General features: G+C 40.7%; 1 protein-coding gene across 4 annotated transcripts in view; it reads left to right on the top strand.

The window, feature by feature from the left end:
• KCNMB2 (potassium channel subfamily M regulatory beta subunit 2) overlaps nucleotides 1-21646 on the top strand; it is a 231498-nt gene that overhangs the window by 147238 nt on the left and 62614 nt on the right. The window contains exon 1 of one of the 4 annotated variants that reach the window (XM_014530636.1): nucleotides 19067-19125. The exons of the other annotated variants lie outside the window; for them this stretch is intronic. The gene's annotated coding sequence lies outside the window, so the exon portion shown is untranslated. Of the gene's footprint in view, nucleotides 1-19066; nucleotides 19126-21646 lie in introns of those variants that run through there. 4 annotated transcript variants of the gene reach the window in all.

The following is a 21646-nucleotide window of genomic DNA, read 5'->3' as shown; positions in this document are numbered from 1 at the left end:
CTGGCTGCTGGCCGCCATCTTGGTTGGCAGTTAATTTGCATATCGCCCTGATTAGCCAATGGGAAGGGTAGTGGAGGTATGGCTAATTACCATGTTTCTCTATTATTAGATAGGATTGTTTTATATATTACATCTGCACTCACTGAAAACTTCATATAGCAATATCCTAATTTTGGTTTTTAAGCATCAATGATGTTTAAAGAACTCAGCAGATGAACAGTCAACCAATTTTACCATTTCTTTTGCTCTTTCCTCATTCCTGATAATTCAAGTTTCCTTCTGGTATCATTTCTCTTCTGTCTGAAGAATTTTATTTTCTGATTCTTTTAGAGCAATTCTTATGGCAACAAGTTCTTTTGGTTTTCCTTTGCCTGAAAATATTTATATTCACCCTCACTGGTTCTGAATTCACAGGTTTTTTCTTCAACTTTTTTTTAAAATATACACTTAATCTGAAGAATATTGAGATTGCTTTTATGGACCAGAGTGTGTTCTGTTTTGTCTTCTTATGATAAAAATATATATGCTAAAATATACATTCAAATATATTATTTATTTGTACTTCTATATTTGCTCTGAAGATTTCAAATTGGAAAAGCTGCTATAACAAACATAAAATGTTCACATGATAATATGAGATGTTGAACCAACATAGCTCAAGATTGCAGCCTGTCACTATTTTCATTAATTGGTTTTTATCCCATAATTAACTGAAAATACATATTATCTCTCTTATTACATTTCTAGCTCTCCTTTCACTCGATCACACCTTCATCATTCTCCTGGCATGAGACCACTAGTTTTCAAATTAAAACCAAACAATCTCCATTAATAATATCTACCGTCTGCTTCCCCCATCGGGCTGCTAATTAAACAAGAATTAATAAGCTAATGATAGCAAAACTCTTGGCTGTTTAGGTATTTATTGAAGTAACAGGAAATAGTCATATACTTTTTAGAAAGACCATGGAAATGTCAATTCTAGCTTTCATTATACTTTGAATCTATGTACCGGTCTCAGTACATATGCCCCCCATCTAACCTGAGGTTCCTATCTAGCCTTGAATCCCTTCCCCACATCTCTTCCCTTCTCATATTCACAATGAGAATCTCAGTTGTCTCTTTAGTACTCAAGTCAGATATCACCTTCAGAAGGTAATCCTTCATGTGCTTTTTCTCCATTGTGGTACAGTAGCCCCCCCCCCAAAGATGTCCATACTCTAAACCCTAGAACCTGAAAATATTGTACTTCATATGGCTAAAGGAACTTTGAAATATGATTAATTTAATGACCTTGAGACAGGGATATTATCCTGGATTCTTCAGATTGGCCCAATCTAATCACATGAGTCCTTAAAAATGGAGAGCCTTTCCTGGCTGGGTCAGAGGAAGGCATGACTAAGAAAGGAGAGTTAGACAGATGCAACATTGCAGGCTTTGAAGATAGAGGAAGGGGTCATGAACCAACAAACGTGGGCAACCTCTACAAGCTGGAAGAGACAAGGAAACAGTTCTCTCCTAGAACCACCAGAAAGGGATGCAGCCCTACTGACACCTTGAATTTGGCTCAGTGACACCTGTGTCAGACTTTCAACCTACAGAACTATAAGATAATAAATTTGAGTTGTTTTAAACCACTAAGTTTGTGGTCATTGGTTACAGCAGCAAAAGAAAATTAATACAACCCCTCCAGGCTGGGCTGAATGCCCCCCTTCTATCAGTTTTTGTTATACTCCACACATACTGCTAACAATAGGTATTCGACTTTGGGATGAATCTGTGTGCTTTCCAGCTCTTTGCAAGAGGAACCTATGGGTCATCTCTGTCAGCATCAGGTGTGGGGAGTTCAGCCCCTCTCATCCGCTTTCTCCCTCTACAGTGGCTGTACTTTTACAACAGGAGGATGCCTGCCTCCACCCACAGTTGGAATTATGCTCCTGGAAGTGACATTTTCTACAGGGACACACTCTACATTTTTTAATGCACTTATCATACGGTATTGATATCATCTGCTTACTTGTCTGCTCCTTGTGAGTGCTTGAAAGTGGGCATAGGTCTTATATGGGAATGTGGTTATCCATGAATTCATTCATTTATCATACAAAACATCACTTCATACGCGGTCCAAGGACAGGCTTTGATAATGAAAATGCATATTAACATTACATTTTCATTTCAATCCATTTCCTGCCTGTGGTTTTTCATTGAAAAGATGGAATAGGATCAGGCATAATAAAGACAGGTGACTTCATTCAGGCGTGGACCCTAACAGTCTTCATATCTTTAGATCTGGCAGTCAAAGGACATTAAAGACATATTTGTATCCACAAAATCTTTCCAGTGAATCAGTGAGGTTATTTTGGGAAGTGTGATGGGCCAAGGAGAAGGGGGGGAAACTGCAGAAAGGAAATGCAATTGCTTATTTTTCACAGAAAGAGTGTCAGGCAGAAAGCATCAAGCAATGTTACCCATGACACCATCAGACGGATGACTATTTCTAAGCCAAGTTATGAATCATGTTAGCACTGTCTAAAGCAAAGGAGATGAAATCGACTTTGGGATGAATCTGTGCGCTTTTCAGCCCTTTGCAAGAGGCACCTGTGGGCCATCTCTGTCAGCATTGGGTGTGGGGAGTTCAGCTCCCTCTCACTCATCCGCTTTCTCCCTCGACACCTGCTATACTTTTACAACAGGAGGATGCCTGCCTCCGCCCACAGTTGGAATTATGCTCCTGGAAGTGACATTTTTCTATAGAGACACACTCTACATTTCTTAAAAAGTATATGTACTTTAGATTTGATATCTCTCCCTTTATTAAACTGAGAACTTCTCCACTCCTGGAAAGTTACCTGGCAATGAAATTCCTATTTCATCATTTGCACCTATCTCATCTTTCTGCAAGCTTGCCTAATCTCCGGTTCTCTGTGTTGAACATAGAGAGATCAAGTTCTATAAGTACATATATAGACCTGGTTAACACTTTAAAAGAGAGGTTTGTGTGTTACTCTGGCCAATCATACAATTTTCCAGAAATGGGATGTAGGACAAAACAAACAGACAAACAAAGCTACCTATTTGGTGACAAACATTACAAAAAGAAACAAGTTCTAATCGGGTGTGTTAATCAAGAAAAAATTCTTCAGTATTGTATTTTTATTGAAACTGACAAAACATGGCACGGAAGTGAGGCAGGCCAAATATATCATGTTGTTAGGTCTTATCAACTTCTCTAGGCTGTGCTTTGTGCACCATACAATCAATTTGGTCCCAGCTCACAGTATTGATTAGGAAGATGGCTGAAATGATTATATCTTTCCAGAGTCAAGCTCAGTAGACTTGACTCTAGAAGCAAGCAGATCAAAATCGAGTTGAGTATTTCACTAATTCTCTAGCTGCTGCTTCTTATTTTTCTGGTTTATTTAATTTTTAACATTACCATAATCTTGAAATCCCTTATCTCTTTGACCCCCTTCTTCTGTCCTGACTTTTATATAGCATATGGTAAGATGTTCAATTAGCTCAGTTCTGGGCTAAAGTAAGCCAGGTCAAAGTTTCTTCAGGAAAAAATAATTCCTAATAAATATACCGATAAAATGACCACTCTTGGCAGAATATTACTTTTTAAATCCCATTTTCAGGCATAGTTTATACTTTTCTCCATTCCAGATTGTTAAATTATATATTTCAATAGGTTTGGTTTTTCTGTCTTTGAGATGTTGCCTTTTTGTGTTATGTGTCAATCATAATAGGCTAAATTATGCTGCAATTTAAAAAATATCAGGGGCTTAAAAAAAATGGGTTTATTCCCCACTCATGCTACATGCCCATTGCTAGTTGACAGAAGAATCTTATTGTCATCACAGGGAGGGGGGACCCAGGCTGATGAAATAGCCACCATTTTCCATCTCAGTGGAAAGGAAGGAAGGAAGGAAGGAAGGAAGGAAGGAAGGAAGGAAGGAAGGGTAAGGCATGCACCTATTTGAATAGGCCAAAGATGGGACCATATTGAGTACTACTGTGTTGAAATTCTGCCACTTCAATATGATTTATACCTTGGGTTAATCAAAATTCATCATTAAACATTGAGGAGAAGCATCTCTCTATAAACGTATTTCACTTAACCAGGAATGATAGAATTAGAGTATAACTATTTTCCAATATTTTGGTCTGGATAATTTTTTTTTCATGGGGGACTGTCCTGTACATTATGCAATATTTAGCAGCATTTCTGGATCTACCCACCAGATAAGGGTAATTGCCAAGTGTCCCTGGGAGGAAAAATAGCCCTGCCTCAGAACCACTGTTCTTGTTAATGAGTATCAGTGGCTGTTCATAAGGCAAAACAAGGGACAAAGGAACACTCTGTGCTTTCTGATGGAAGTATAAAACGCAACCCATAAAATAATCTTGTCCTATATGATAAAAGCCTAATATGCTAAGTGTCTGGTCATCCAGTTGGCCTTTCAACCAATCAAAGCATAATATGCTAATGATATGCTAAGGCTGCTCAACTGCTCGCTATGATGTGCATTGACCACCAGGGGGCAGACAGTCGACTGGTAGACCAGTAGCTATTACAAGCACTGACCACCAGGGGGCAGGCGCTCCAACAGGTAGGTTAGCTTGCTGCTGGGGTCTGGCCGATCTGGACTGAGCAAGATGGACCGGACATGCCCTGGAGCCCTCCTGCAGTCCTTCCCCAGCTGGCCAACCTCCCACATGCCTCCCTGGCCCCAATCGTGCACCGGTGGGGTCCCTTGGCCTGTCCTGCACCCTCTCACAATCTGGGACCCCTCAGGAGATGTCAGAGAGCCGGTTTCAGCCCAACGGCAGAACGACCGATTGCTATGACATGCACTTACCATCAGGGGGCAGACGTTCAATGCAGGAGCTGCCCCCTAGTGGTCAGTGCACTCCCACAGGGGGGGCGCCACTCATCCAGAAGCCGGGCTCATGGCTGGCGAGCACAGCGGCAGTGGTGGGAGCCTCTTCCGCCTCCACGGCAGCACTAAGGATGTCCAACTGCAGGCTTAGGCCCGCTCCCCTAATCTGTCAGTCAGAAATCCCCCAAGGGCTCCCAGACTGCGAGAGGGCACAGGCCAGGCTGAGGGACCACCCGCCCCCCTGCCAAATGCACAAATTTTGTGCACCAGGCCTCTAGTAAAAATATAAAAATAAATAAAACCTGAAACTGATTAAGCTGTGGATCTAGATACCAATATATAGGAAGCACTGGAGACAAACAACAATGCTAAACAACACCAGAAGGACAATCAGCAAAATCCAGACCATGAGAAATAATCTGTTCTTCCATAAATAATTTCAAGGTAAAAACAAAAGAGAAAGAAAGAAAGGGAAGTGGAGAGGGAATCTATAGATCAAAAGAGACAGCAAAAATTGGGGCAACACAATGCCTGAAAATTTAGTGATATTAAGTAATTATTAAATTTTTAGTGAAATAATATAGTGATTATGTTTCTTAAAAGAACTTCTGTTAGAGGTAGATACCGAAACACACTCACATTTCCTTATTTGCAGATTCAGTATTTGCAATTTCACCTACTCATTGAAATTTATTTGTAACCCAGAAAATCAATACACAATGCTTTTGTAGTCATTAATGGACAGACACACATGGACAGACACAGCAAAGTATTTGAGTGACCTGATGCACAAGCTCCTACCTGAAGTTGAACAAGACCATGGTTTGCTTTCTTATTTCAACTTTTATAACTATGAACAAATGTCCCTTTCTTGGCTTATTTAGTGTGCCATTTATCACATTATTTTACTTTGTGTGGGTGATTTTGCTGTATAAAATGGCCCCCAAGTGCTGAACTCCTGTCTAGCATTCCTAAACTCAAGGAGGCTGTGATGTGCCTTATGGAGAAAATGGTTGTGTCAGACAAGCTTCATTCACTATGAGTTATAGTGCTGTGGACCCTAAGTTCAATGTTGATGAGTCAACAACATATATTAATAAGGCATATTTAATAGGAACACACATAAACAAGGTTATGTATAGAATGGTTGACAAAAATGTGACCAGAGGTACACAGAATCCTGATACTAAATTTCCCTTAGGAGAAATGGTTCAGTATTGGTTAATTCAGTGTGTTCACAGCAACTTCAGAGAACATAACTGGTACCAATAGAGACTGTACTCTATAACAAATGTAATTATATGATTTTGAATTTCTACACTTTAATCTTATAGAAAAAGTTTTCCAGGAGGCACTTAATGTCATCCTTAAAGTTTCCTAATCTGTGTACATAAAATACATCATATGTACACTTATAAATGTTCTAGAGGCCTGGTGCAAAAATTCATGCACCAGTGGAGTCCCTTGGCCTGGACTGTGGGATCAGGCCAAAACTGGCTCTCTGACATCCCCCGAGAGGTCCAGGATTGCCAGGCCAAGGGACCCCACCAGTGCACAATCGGGGCTGGGGAGAGATGCAGGAGGTTGGCCAGCCCAAAAGGGACTGTGAGAGGGCTCTAAGGCATGTCCAGCCTGTCTCCCTCAGTCCAGAGCAAGCTGGTTGGAGTGTCTGCCCCCAGGTGGTCAGTGCATGTCATAGCGAGCAGTTGAGCAGCCTTAGCATATCATTAGCATATTACGCTTTGGTTGCATGGCTGACCTGTCGACCAGACACTTAGCATATTAGGTTTTTATTATCTATACTAATAAAAGGATAATATGCTAATTAGACCGGACATCTTCCGGACATCCTTCCAGACATCCTTCTGAACAAAGCCATAGTTTCTTCCGGACATCCTTCCAGACATCCTTCTGGACAAAGGCATAGTTGTGGGGGCCAAGGCAGAGGTGGTTAGGGGTGATCAGCCTGGCAGGGGAGAGCGGTTAGAAGCGATCAGGTTGGCAGGGGAGAGCAGTTAGCGGCGATCAGGAAGGGAGGCAGAGTGGTTAGGGGTGATCAGGCTGGCAGGGGAGAGCGGTTAGAAGCAATCAGGTTGGCATGGGAGAGCAGTTAATGGCGATCAGAAGGCAGGCAGAGTGGTTAGGGGCGATCAGACAGGCAGGCAGATGAGCAGTTAGGAGCCAGCAGTCCCAGATAGGCCCCACAGGGATCAGGCCTAAACCAACAGTTGGACATCTCCCGAGGGGTCCCGGATTGGAGAGGATACAGGCTGGGCTGAGGGACACCCCGCCCCGTGCACAATTTTGTGCACTGGGCCTCTAGTATAGGATATATAATGCTTAAAAACAAAATCATCCTGAATAATAAAAAATTGACAATTGACTGGATAACAAAATTATGTGATTTTAGATTTGCTTTAAAATAATCTGGTGTGAGACTTAATGGGAGAGGGTAGTTGATAACTGTTGAATTTGGGTGATGATATTTGGGGTTTTCATTATATTCTACTCTTTTATATATTTGAAATTTTCTACAATAAAAAGTTATGAAAATAGAGCAAGAGTAGAAATGGGATTTAAGGAGGCAGGCATCAGAAGTTTGCAATTTCAATTAAGATGTGCAGGATAGATCTTGCTGAGGAGGTGGTATTTTAGAAAAAGATGAAAAATTTGACCATATAGCGAGCTGGAACAAAAGCAATCTAAACAGGAGGAATAATCAGTGCAAAGGCCCTGAGGCAAGGCATATCCTATCTAATAAAGAGGGAATATGCTAATGGACCCTAACGCTGTCGCAAAGATGGCGGTGCCCACAACCAATAAGGAGGGAATATGCTAATTGACTACCACACCCTCAAAGAAGGTGGTGCCCACAGCCACAAGATGGCCAGCAGGGGAGGGCTGTTGGGGGGGACCAGGCCTGCAGGGGAGGGAAGTTAGGGGTGACCAGGCCGGCAGAGGAGGGCAGTTAGGGATGATAGAGCCGGCAGGGGAGCAGTTAAGTGTGGGCAACCAGGCCAGCAGAGGAGGGCAGTTGGGGGTGATAGAGCTGGCAGGGGAGCAGTTAAGCGTCGATTAGGCTGGCAGGCAGACGAGTGGTTGGGAGCCAGCAGTCCCAGATTGCGAGAGGGATGTCTGACTGCCAGTTTAGGGATCGGCAGTCGGACATCCCCCAAGGGGTCCCAGATTGGAGAGGGTACAGGCTAGGCTGAGGGACCACCACCACCCCCAGTGCATGGATTTCTTGCACCGGGCCTCTAGTTTATATATATTGAAGGCACTGCAAGGAAATCAGTGGGGCTGGTATACAGTGAGCAGGAGGAGATGATGTCAAGAGAGGTAATGAGGTACCAACTCACATGGGGTTTTATCAGTCCTTGTAAGGCCTTTGATTTTTATTCTGGATTGAATAGGGAGTCACAAGGTTTTGAGAAGAGGAATAATGTGGACTGACTTAAATGTTTAAAATGATCATCTGGCTTCTGCTGAGTCTAGACTCCAGACTGTAAAAAAAAATGTGGAATGAAAGCAAAGAGACCCAGAACACTGTAATAATCTAAGTAAGATATAATGGTAGCTGAGTCCAGAAATGGTAGCATGGAGGTAGTAGTAAATCATTGATTCTAGATGTATTTTGAAAGCTGAGCCAATAGGATGTTCTAACCAAGTGTGAGATACGAGGAAAGAAAAGGATCAAGATTTTGAACCTCAGCAGCTATGAGGAAGGAGTTTTTAATAACTCATATGGGGAAGATAATATTTGCAAAGCACTGGTGTATCCCCCCATGAGAGATTATTCAATTATGCCCAGTAAAATGTTTATGAGGACAAATAAAATCTGCCATTTGCTTTGGGTCTGCTACATAGTTGACACATTTCAAACACCCCTCTTTAATACTCACAACATACTGAGGCTCCTAGGGACCAAAGGCTTGTTCTGGGACTCAGGACAAGTGAAAGATAGAGCTCAGCTGCAAACCCAGCATTTCTCTGGACACCAAACAAATGCCTTTTCCAGAATAGCACATTTACTTGTAAATTTGCATATTACGCATGGAAAAGATAACCTTCAATTCATAAAAACACGTATCTAGATAGAAATGCATATCTTGTGTGGCATAAGAGGACTCAATGATGTTACTTAAAAGGTTGCTTATCTAAAAGAGTTAACCATTTAAATGCCACAGGCCTCAGTGAATGTCAGCTTTGGATCTTAAAAGGGCCTGCTTCTAAATTCTACACTTGTTTTGCTAGACTGAGACTCCCTCATCCATGCCCACTTGGGGCTACTTGTCTTTCTCACCAATGAAGAGCCTATACTCTCCTTTCTGGGCTTTGCCATTCTGCAGCTAAAGACAAACGTCTAAGACCAAGCCCGCGAGCTACAGAAAGGTAATGAGGCACCTTTCGAAACAACAGAGACTCATTCACCTCTGCTCATGCAGTAACGAATTTGATGGATGGCTTTGGATGACATTCATAATGGCCACCAGCTTTCAGAAAAAAGAGTTTCTAAAGGAGTCTCTACACAGACTCCAAGAGTTCCCAGTGGACTGGCATCAGTTGTCAAGAATAAGTTGGAAAGTCAGGCAGAATAATATACTAAGAAAGTATTTTTTAAAAACAAACTAACCAGCCCTAGCTGGTTTGGCTCAGTGAATAGAGCATCGGCCCATGGATTGAAGGGTCCTGGTTTTGATTCCGGTAAAGGACATGTATCTAGGTTGTAAGCTCCATCCCCTGCCCTGGTCAGGGGCGGATGTGGGAGGCAACCAATCGATGTGTCTCTCTCACATCCATGTTTCTCTGTCTCTCCACCTCCCTTCCACTCTCTCTAAAAAATCAATGGGAAACATCCTTGGGTGAGGATTAACAAAACAAACAAAAAAACTAACCAATAATGTTTAATATTTTAAATTAATTGAAGTACCTGTACAAAACTATGCTCTATGAGGCATGACTGTCCTTGTCCAGATATTTTTAAAAGAAGCCTGCAGAATGACCACAGAAGGGCTGTCCAACAACTCCATTAAATAAAGTTGAAGTTAAAGTAAGACCAGATCCCAGTGTATGTTCCTCCCAGAATCTGTAATCAAGCATTGTTGCAATAGCATTACAACAAACTTGAACTCCATCTCTTCCCCAAATCAGGAAGCTAATGGTTCTAATTGTGTATTTCAGAATGCAAGGGACTAAAACAAATTTTCTCTACACTTAAATGAACTACAGCTTAAAATAGTTGTTTAGGTCTCAAACACCCTCTTTACCTACTTTCTAGGAAATGTTTCTGCAGTCATTATAGTACATTGTTAATGGGGACAAAAAATGAGATGAATAAATGACAAATTTAAAACTTTTCTATGATATAAAACATTCACTCGACAGTCATTTGCTGCGTAAGTCACATGAGCCAGGCACATTCTGGACACCTAGAAAACAAACCTGACTATAACCTGCTCCCTGCCCTCAAGAAGCTTCCAAAGTGGTGGTGGGAACATTAAAATATCCCTATTTAATATGAAAAATAAAACTATAATGGATTTATGCATTGTGGTTTAAGGGAGCTGTCCATAAAATGTGAGTTGAGGATAATGTCAGGACAGCTTAGAGATGATAGGAGTACTCAGAATTAGATGACATTCTTCTACTAAGTGGATCTCCGATGCCATAGCCAGTGAAACCCAAGATATTCACTATGAATAATATGAAATATCCAGATTTGCTGACAATATTGACATTTAGTAAAAACTCAAGTAGATGCCAGTGAATGTTTATTGACTGAATGGCTACAAATAAGTAAGACTATCTTTTCACATTGATGTTTCCGTTGATAAGTGAAAATACTAGTAGACATGTTTACCCATTGACAAGACATTGGCATTAAATCATTAGTGTTACTCTTCCCTTCCTCACAATTGCTCCCCATCCACCATTTCTTATCTCAATAAATGACCCAGGACAGAAACCTAGGAGTAATCCTGATACTCTGTCAGCCTCAGTCTTTGTCTCTAACCCCACACCAAGCCTGCTCTCCAACTTCTCCCTTTGTCCCAGCTACCAGCACCTCCAGCATTATAACCTGTCCACATGAACTATAGGCCCCCATCCATCAAACTATTCTACTTCAAAATATCAGCAAGATTAATATTTTCAAAATTCAAATATGATCTTATCACTCCCTTGCTTAAAACTGTTATTGACTCCCTATAGCTTTCAGACTACTGTCCAAGATCTTCAACGTGGCTCCAAAGTCCTATGTGATAAGGCAGCTTCAGGTTGTACTGCACTCCTTCACTGGTGGAGCCCTAACCCACTGGTATCTCCAACTTCTCTCAATAAGCCAAACTTCCTCCTGCCTCAGGGCCTGTGTGCATCCTCTTCCAACTAGAACTCTCCTACCCAACCCCAAGCCCCACCCTAGACCTCAAGTCAAACTTTGCATCTTTTTTTTTAAAGCATTTTTATTTATTTTGGAGAGGAAGGGAGAGGGAGAGAGAGATAGAAACATCAACAATGAGAGAGAACCATTGATTGGCTGCCCCTGCACGCCCTCCACTGGGGATCAAGCCTGCAACCCCGGGCATGTGCCCCAACTGGAATTGAACCTGGGATTCTTCACTCCATAGTCCGATGCTCTCTCCACTGAGAAAAACCAGCCAGGGTCAATTTTTGCTTCTTAAGAAAAGATTTCTCTGGCTCTACATACTTGATCTGTCCTTTCTACCCCCACATCCCCATCCCCTCCAGTATGCCCTCTCACACTCTCAGTACTTTTCCTCCACTGGAATGTGAACTCCTGTGGGCAGACTAAGTGTCCACCAATTACAGCTTCTAATTACATACTTTGTGATATTTAACTAATGTCTATTCCCTCTCCTCACCAGACTGCAAATGTCATGAAGACAGGGACCACATCTGTCTTGTTGCATGCCAAAATAAATATTAAAAACCTCTCTTCTCTCTCTCTCTCTCTCTCTCTCTCTCTCTCTCTCTCTCTCTCTCTCTTTCTCCCTTCATGCAGAAGATGATAAAAGTCCATGGCAAGGTCACATATTTTTTAATATATTTTATTGATTTTTTTACAGAGAGGAAGGGAGAGGGATAGAGAGTTAGAAATATCAATGAGAGAGAAACATCGATCAGCTGCCTCCTGCACACTCCCTACTGGGGATGTGCCTGCAACCAAGGTACATGCCCTTGGCCGGAATCGAACCTGAGACCCTTGAGTCCACAGGCTGACGCTCTATCCACTGAGCCAAACTGGTTAGGGAAGGTCACATATTTTTATAAAAATACATAATTGTTAGTGATCAGCTCATATATAGTTAGGAAAAAGTTATAAGGTGGATGGTGTGTGTGTGTGTGGGGGAACCTCTAGATTGGATAAATGTCCTTAGATAATAGAAAAACAAAATGTGTGCATGTTGGGTGGTGGTGGTGTGGAGAGGTAGAGGATTCAGAAGAACTAAGGCCAGACCCACTTATATAACCTATGTGCTATATGACTTTTGGTTATGTCCCTTAACTACTCAGTCAGCTTCCTCATCTATAAAACTAGTAATAAAAACATGTTCCTGCCCACCTCAAGTGACATGTTGGAGAGACTTCTATGTGAAAGTAAAGAGCTCTACAAAAGTAGCAGGCTGTTATTGTATAGCCTTGAAAATAACATCCACTGTTTAAATTTGTGAAGGATTTGCCTCTGGGGACAGTCTGATTCTGACCAAATTTTCCAGTGAATTACCAAGGCTAGTAGAAGCTCTGCGCAGGGCAGGTGTCACTGCACAGGACATTACCTTTTTCTTGCATTCAATAGTGATGGGTGAATATAGTTTCTGAAAGTGGAGAAGCTAATATTTCTCACCTCCAAAGTGATGCATCTTTGGAAAGCAGTGTGCTATTAAAACAAAGTCAAGAGGAAGAAGAAACCCTTAAAAAGAGATCACAAATTAAAATGCTTATGGGGGTAGACAGATAACATAAAAGTGAGAGGTAGTGAGGGGACAAAGACACCATAGCACTCTAGAGATGAGGGGAACACATAAAATTTGTCCAAACCAAAGAGAAAATGGCATTCTGTCATTAATTATGCTAAGGAAGAGAGCAAGCATAAATCAGGCTCTCCCAGGCAAACCTGGCCATCTGGCCACCTGGACTAAGCAGCATGACTGCTTGGTTCTAGTTAATGTGGGAACACCAACCTGCCATTGACATATCTTCCCATTTTTCAAGAGAATCCAGAAATTTTCATATAAATTTTTATGTAAGTGCTGGCAACTATTTTTTTTAAATACACATATTTAGGCAGTCAGCTTGTGACCTGTGACTTTATGGATTTTCTTCATCATTATTCATCATCATTACCATCAGCTGGACTGCTATTCTCCAAAGAGACATATATCTGTACTACCTTCCACTGCAGAGAGAATCTTTGCTAAACACATTAACCAGTTCCTGCCATCTACCCAAGAGATGCTCTCACATGTATCATCTCATTTAAACAGCTCAACATCATAGGGCAAAGATTCTTACTATCCTCCACTTTACAGGACAAAAATCAGAGACTCAGTGCAACAAAATGATTTAAATTCCTGAACAGCATACCTGGGATGCAAAGTCATCAACTCTTTACAAATAAAAAGTGTACAGGGTAAGAAATAGAAGTCAAGGAGAGAGAGTACCATTAAAACCATAAAAATAAAAAGGAGTGAGAGAGAGATAATCTTGACTGTCTGGCACTGATAGGGTCTCTGTATTTGCTGAATGAATGAATGAATGAATGAATGAATGACTTAACACATTTGTGAATTTGTGGTTGCCATGTTGGCATCTATTACGTGAAAGATTGAGTATTTGGAGTTAGACACACCTGCATTTGAACATCACCTTCACCATATACTGTAATTTAAATTTTGGTAGGTATTTAACCCTTCTAACCTCAGTCCTTCGCCTCTAAAATGGACATAACATCCACTTAGAGGGTTGTTTTAAGAAATAATTGGAATAAAACATGTGAAACATATTAAAAACTATGGTGCATAGTCAAAGCTCAAGGGATATTTACTATCTCCAGTCTCTTGGGAAGAAGGGGAGACGTCCTTGTTTTTTCTTTTCCCATTGCTTTTATTAGTTATCTATAAGGGCCTCTTACCCCCATCAAATTTATCCCTATTCCATTCTTTATTTTCCTCCCTTTAACTAACTTTGGTTTACCCCTAACAAAACGGCTTCTCTCCCTGATTTTCCTATAAAAGCTCTTCTCTTATAATCCTTTGCCTCTGGGCTTGGGGTGAAAGGGAAGGATGTTGATATTCTCTGGGCTTCCCATTGCCAATTTGAGACAAAGCATCCACACCTTTCAAGAGCCAGCCTGTATCCTTCTCATGTCGGTTGGACTCCAACCTATCATGGAGTTGGGAAGACAGGAGACCATCATCAGTACATAACTGCTGGATAAATGAACTCACCTTACAAACAATTTAAATTTCTTTCTTGTAAACCCCAACTCTGCATCTAACCAAGGTTCATAGGCTAGACTTGGAGATAGCCAGTAATTGTAGAAAAGTTCAACAATATGGGATAATTAATAAGCACCTGTCCAGTGCTTAAGATTATTATGTGAAAGAATAAATTAAATTTTAATAGATTCCTCTTTCTCCATAATTATAGATGCACTTATGTATAGATGTAAAGGCCAGGTCAAGAGAGTCTAACCAACTGTTAATATCCATCATAAAAATACAGTTGACTAAGGAACCATAGCATTGAAAGTCATAGAATACCTCATAAAGGCAATTTCACTGTCAGTATGTATTTCATGGAGAACATCCATTAAAGCTACTCTGTGGTTAATGATTAACAAAATCAGGTACATCCATTTAGGAAAATTCAGATGTCACTTATATTTGTAAAATATCTAATGGAACAGCACACTTCCAACAAGGCAGGAGCCTTTATCGGATAGGTTCTACATCTGCATATTCCAGTCTCAGCTACAGGAAAGCCTCTGATCTGATGGTCATTTCATGCTTGTGAAGTCAGAACTACCACATAGCAAATAATGACATTGGATGCTCCTTAAAATTTACTCTCAGTTGGCCCATAAATCATCATTATCCAATGCATAGGAATAACTATCAATTTTTTGGTCAAGGTGAAAATGAAAACAAAATTTAAACGTCTGCTTTATTTATATTTTCTGAGATTGGAGTAAAGATTCCAATAAAGTCCCATTAAGGGAAGTCTGTCACCAGCATAATTAACATCTCATTTAAAGTGTGAGGCTCTCTTCTCTGACTCCCTGCACAGCATCAAGGCACTCATTAGAGAGCCCTTGTTGACGGAGCAAATAGGGGTGTTATGGAGACTGTAAAAAAATGCCAAAGTGATACAGGAAGACAAACATACCTGTGGTTCCAAGCATATGTCTGGGGATGGGGGAATCCCTGAAAGGGTTTTGATTTGATATCCTCGCACACCTTAAAATATTATTTCAATGTGGCTGTGGGATGCCATTTCCCATCACTGTGCTCTGGTGTGTGTTGGCCGAGAAGTATCCAACCTCTGACCTGACGGGGGGTTGTGGGGGAAGAGGAAGGCACCAGGCCTTATCCAGGTATGTCTCCTAGGCCTGTGGGGAGTTCAGGGCAGGGTAAACTGCATGATTTTCGGAGTCTAGGTCAATTACAAGAAACGGTATCTTGAGGGAATACTAGGACTAAGCCTGGTCTGCAAAATGAGTGGAATTCCTAGAGAAAAATAAAGAAGGGAAAAAACACTTAAGGTGTGACCACTGTGCATGCCACAACAGACAGGGGGCCAAGGGGGCTGTGATCACATCAGGCACAGTGTTCCCCCTGCTCAGCACGTGCCCTTTCCCCAAAGTTTCAGCCCCTACTTAGAAGTTATGTGTCTCAATGTTAGTATAATAAATCAGCTCTGGAAATTATAAACATAAATTAATATTTCTAAGTTTTTATAAAAACTAGAAAATAAACTATGATGGCAACCTGTCACAGTCACATCAGATATCAGATTATATCCACCCCACATCCGCCCCAACATCCCCTCCCCATCTCCTCTTGATAGTTCTATCCTCCAAGGTTATAGAGACTCAGAAATTCTCAGAATAGCCGAGCTTTCTCATCTTCTGTGTTCCCCAAGAAAAAGCAAACATAGACTCTCAAGTGCTACTACAAGTGACAGGAATCTCCAGGCTCCTTCTGTGTTGACAAAATTCTGCAGGCACAGAAGCCTGTGCAGGGACACGGGCTAAAGGGTTGACTTTTCATTTACTTCCGTCTCTGGAGCATATGATGCTATAAGCTCCAGCATTCAATGTTAAGCATTTAATGCAGGAGGATCAAGGGGAAGCAGGAAACGTGTTCAGATTCATCAACCGTTAGTCTTGCTATGAGTTTCCAGCCAGAAAAACAGGGGCATTGCTTGAGGAGAAGGCAACATTGGTCAGAATGTAAGACAGCTATTTCTGGAGACTGATAAAAAATATCATTAACAGAGTTTAGTTTAGAGTCTATAGACATGTGACCCTCAAGGCGGTCAATACACACAAGGATGCAAGTTGCTGTAGTAATAGACGTTAAATCTTATATCTACCAGCAGAGATGGAAAGAGAGTGTGATCTCTTTGAAATTACTATGGTTAGGAAAAAAGACACTTAATATAGCAAGTTAATAACACAGTATTCCACATTATAGAAAGCTATAATGGGTCTCATAGTTAGGCATGTCTGATAAAATATTGACATGACAAATACAGAATAATAACCTGAAGTGTCTGCTCTCTTTGTCCTTCACATATAAGAAATCTGAACCACTTAGTTTTATGCCTATAATACAAATTCTCGGTTTTCTAGCAGAAGGTTTTTTTCTGCAACTGTCTGGACTGATCCATGGGGAATTCGTTTTTGAAAGAAAAAGAAGAGTGAGATAATCAGAAGAAAGTAACGATACTTTACATTTGTTGAATGCTTCAGTTTCTACTCATTCATTCAAGGAGTACTAGTATTTCAGGAGCCCCTATGATGTGCTATGCTAAATGTTAGGTGGAAGGTGGTGACCAAAACAAACTGATCTGTTTTCATGGGACAAAAGCTTTCACACACCCTAGAAAGCAAGACAGAGCAAGAGCTGGTACCCATTGGCTCAGCCTAATCACTTCCTCTTTTTGTTGTTATGCTTGGATCAGAGGCTCACTGGGGACCTCTCAGGAAAGGGGGTGCTTCCTGGAAGGAAATAAAAGTATCTTGTGGGATGTTCAGGCTTCCTAGGGCCTGTCACTGTAGCAAAAGTAGCCACAGTCTTTTCAGGCTGATTTTGTTCTTCTTTATTCTGGTTGTCAGCCCTCTTTAGGACTCAGCCACCCTGTACTTCTCTGCTCTGTTCTCCTCTTATTAGAACACATCAGTTATAAAGAGGCAGCAGAAAATAGTGGTCAACAAGCAGACTCTGGAGCCCAGAAGCCTGGGTTTAAATGCTAGTTCTGCTACCTACTAGCTGTGTGACCATGACGATATTAATTAACCTCCCTGTGCCTTAGTTTCCTTATCCGTAAAATGGAGATATTAACAGAGCCTACCTTATAAAATTGTTGAAAGATTCACTGACAAAATCTAAAGCACTTGGTATGGTGTTTCTCAGGGAATAAAAGTTATGACAATAAACACTGGCATAGGACACAGTGAAGTCCCAAGCACTATTCTAAGAGTTTCCATGTATTAATTCTGTAATCTTTACAACAACCCTATGATGAAAGTACTATTATTATCTTCATTTTACTGGCAAAAAAAAAAAAGACAGAGCCTTAGAGATGTTAAACAAATTGCTAGAGATCATACAGATAGGAATCCATGAACTTCAAAACCTGCAGTCTTGCCCAGCCAGTGTGGCTCAGTGGTTGAGCATCAACATATGAATCAGGAAGTTATGGTTGGATTCCCGATCAGGGCACCTGCCAGGGTTGCAGGCTCAATCCCCAAGTAGGGAGTGTGCAAGAGGCAGCTGATCAATGATTCTCTCTCATCACTGATGTTTCTATCTCTCTCTCCCTCTCCCTTCTTCTCTGAAATCAATAAAAATATATTTTTTAAAAAATCTGCATCTTAATGACAGTGTTAACATAATAACTGGCTTAGCCTTGCCCTTGAATCTGTAAATCTTTTCTCAATCTCAATGTTGCTTCATTGAAGTGCTCCTAACTTCCGCTCCATGTGACCTCTCTTAACTCAGATTCTATTTCATGGCTCTACCCTATGTTTCCTATTTTAAGTCCCAGCTCATCTTTTCATGACAAAACCCCTCAAAGTTTGCTGGCCCACCTTATGTTAGCATCCACCTGGAGCCTGTTTGCTGTGGCTCCAGGCAGTGAGGTTACTTGTTTCAAAACAGGGCCATATAGAAGGGGCCATGGGCATGACAGGCAATATGACTGGCACTTCTAATGTACCCATTCTACAGACACAGCAACCAAGGTTTTTTAAAGTCTGGTGATTAACCCAAGCTCATACTGTTAATGGTTACCAGAGGTAGGACTCCAATCTGAGAGTTCTGACTTCGAGAGCAGTGAATTTTCCCTATTTCCTCTGGGATATTTCTTTCTGTGTATGTGGAGGCAAATTCAGTCTCACCTAGAATCACTACTTTACTCATAAGCACCTACAGCAAAAGGTATATTCAACAGCAGCAAGTAAAAAGTAAAGAATTGAGGACTATTCTAGCTATGTCCATACCCTGGACATTGTCTATTGTAAAATTTGCTCACCTAATACAATAATATATTCTCTCTAGTAAGAATTTGCTCTTTTTCTCTCTTTATTCCTTTACCCAAATTTCCTGCTTCTGTGCTAAGAGAGAAACTTTTCATAGTTCTATCAATGCATAGTTCTAAGCAGCTCAAACATTGCCAGGTGCCACTTTGGGAAGAGGAGAGGAACTTGGGGGATACTAAGACTCCAAGAATACCTGAAAAAATTAAAGTAGAAAAATGATAGTTTATCAGTGGGAGTAGAGAATTGGGCAGCATGGGATACAATCCTTTTTTCCACTACTCAGTAAAGTTTGTATATACTATTTGATTCTTCATAAGGAGACTGGATCCTTTAGTTTGCATCCTTTCCCCAGGCCTTCAGGAAATATTCTGAACTTTATGTTTTTAACAAGTTTGGATTAATGTTCATAAACAGAAACTGGCTATTGAAAACTGAAAATGGAGAATCATAATTGAGGTATCTTGGAACACAAAACTATTTCTTAGTTATCCTGATGCTTTGTGTCTTGGTGACACCACATCCGTTATGTTGAAATATTGACTGAGACTTGTCCTCTGTTAGGACAGGAGAGACAAGTGCTTATACTTCAGAAACTCAAGAAACCTCTTACTGATCTCAGATTAACAAACATGTGGTTCCCTATGATTTCAAGGGGAGCAACAGGAACTTTGTTAATGACTCTCTTAATAGTTGGCCTCTGTTTATCAAATTACCCACAGAGACAGTGTGGTCAAATGGGAAAAACATGGCCCCAAGAGTCTGAAACACCTGAGTTCAAATCCTCCCACTGTCAGTAACTTAGTTTCTCTTTCTGAATTTTACTTTATTTCCCTGTAACAATGAGGATATTATTATCTATCACATAGTTGTCATGAAGAATGCATTGTATATACTAGAATGCCTCCAGAGAAAAAGAATATATAAAGCTTATTTCCTTCCCTTATGAAAAATCCTTATATTAAAAAAAAAACTTCCACAGGACAATTTGACATAATAACATAATGATCATTATATCTGATCTCAAATTATAACACCCATCACAGAGCTATAAGCAACTAGTCCTAGGAGAATTTATACCAAAAAAATTTTAATCCAACTTACAAGCTGGTGACAACTTTCCATTGAACCTTCCTACTTTTTGAATAAAGTCCGTGAGAGCATTTCTAAATAACCATCTCCTAGCCAAGCGTGAAAATTTCGTCTCTACTGTTCTGTGCCATCTGGTCGACCACACACTCACCTCTCGCTCCCTAGAGTGTTCTGTGCAAAGCGAAGGCTGAAGTCTTTGAAGCTTTGATGCTGGCACTCACTAAAAACTTTCATAATGTGCATTAGGAAATGCTTAAAGCCATAAACTTGGGTAATTAACTAACGGGGCATTGCTCAAAGTTCTGAGTGTAGAGAATTCATTAAAGGCAGCATTTCAAGTGTTTGCAAGGGGGTAATTTGGAGTAAAATTTGACAGCTGAATTGAACAGATTGGAATATAGAAGTGTGAGGGCAGAGATGGCTGAGAAGTATTTCTAACCTCTGGGAATGCTGATCAGATTTATCATCTCAGCATTTTCTTCTGCCTTTGGTTTGGTGATGACACTCAGAGTAACTAAGTAAACCTGTAGACAGAGGTGCTTTCCCATAGGCATAGACCTAAAAATCAGCAGAGCTTCCTCTGAGTATGCCATTTGTCTCTGAGAACCAATGGACCTTGGAAAGCCCCAGGACATGTGTTTTAAGAAGCATCCAAATAAATATTAGGTGTTAGACTCTTACATGCCACTCAATCAACAATACATATTAAATACCTAGTATTATTAGGCATGGGGGAGGAGCACGAAGAGCAGAATAGGCATATGCTTATGAAAGGATAAGTAGGAAGACACAATCTGCACTCAGTTGGTAGTGAGAGATACACCCATCAACCACTTTTAGGGCTCATAGGTGGGAACTCTTACTCATGGCTGAGGAAGTCACCTGGAAAAGAGGTCAAATGGGAATTGAAATAATCTATTCACTTCACCATTAAGACCCCATGGTCTTATTAGTTAATACCTCAACCAAACAAGGAAATGGTTTGGAAAATAGAACATGGAGACTTGGTGATCTTGAGAAGGAAAGGAAAAGGAGATAAAGTTTAGGGGTTTTTTTCCCCCAAAAGAACATAAAGAAGGTGATTATTTCATAATCTCATGGTATTATTTCAATCTGTGGCAGCCATCTACAAAAGATCCACTTCTCAGTCAATTCAGCTTCTAAACATTCTCCATTCTATATAATTGTGTTAATCAGTTTCACCCCAAGGAATTCATTAACAAAGAAAAAATGTTAATAAACACTCTTGGTACAACGGCCAGCAGGCTATTCCGATCTGAAGGGGAATCTCAATAGCTCCTTACTCCAGAAGGGCTTTCCTCACAGACCTGGTTCCTCCCTCCCCTCAACTAATCTGACTTGGGTTTGATGAGTCTTTATGAGTCACTGTGCCAGCTCACCTTGTCATTCACTACACACCGCCCAGAAGGACCCAGACAGACTCGCACGCCCACACAGACCTCAGCTTCAGGTTTTCCAATAAGAGTCCTGATTATTCACTCTTCTCAAACAGCGGGAGATTATGGGTCTCCTGCTTGGCAGAGCCTCATTAGATAATGAGAAAGGGAGCAGACCTAAAAAAATTAATAGTCAGTGATTCCCCAGTGTAACTTCCTCATCAACTACAGCAGACAAATTAATTTCCTGCCCAATTGTGGAATGCTTTGATCACTGTGCTAAGAAGTTCATGCTCTATCTTGGAGGCAATTAGGTACCATGAATGGCTTTTAACAGGGAGGGATATTATCAGATGTGCATTTCATAAACATAAATTAGAGAATGGAACCTGGAAGAAATACTAAAAAAAAATACAGATCATGGTCTGGAATGGATGCCAGTTAGGAACTTATTACAATGGTGTAATCTGAGATACTGAAGTTAATGGCAG

Source organism: Myotis brandtii, unplaced genomic scaffold (genome assembly GCF_000412655.1).
Source record: "Myotis brandtii unplaced genomic scaffold, ASM41265v1 scaffold751, whole genome shotgun sequence".
Taxonomy (NCBI): Eukaryota; Metazoa; Chordata; class Mammalia; order Chiroptera; family Vespertilionidae; genus Myotis; species Myotis brandtii.
The sequence above is the reverse complement of the archived record's forward strand: the minus strand, read 5'-3'. Positions and strand labels throughout refer to the sequence as shown.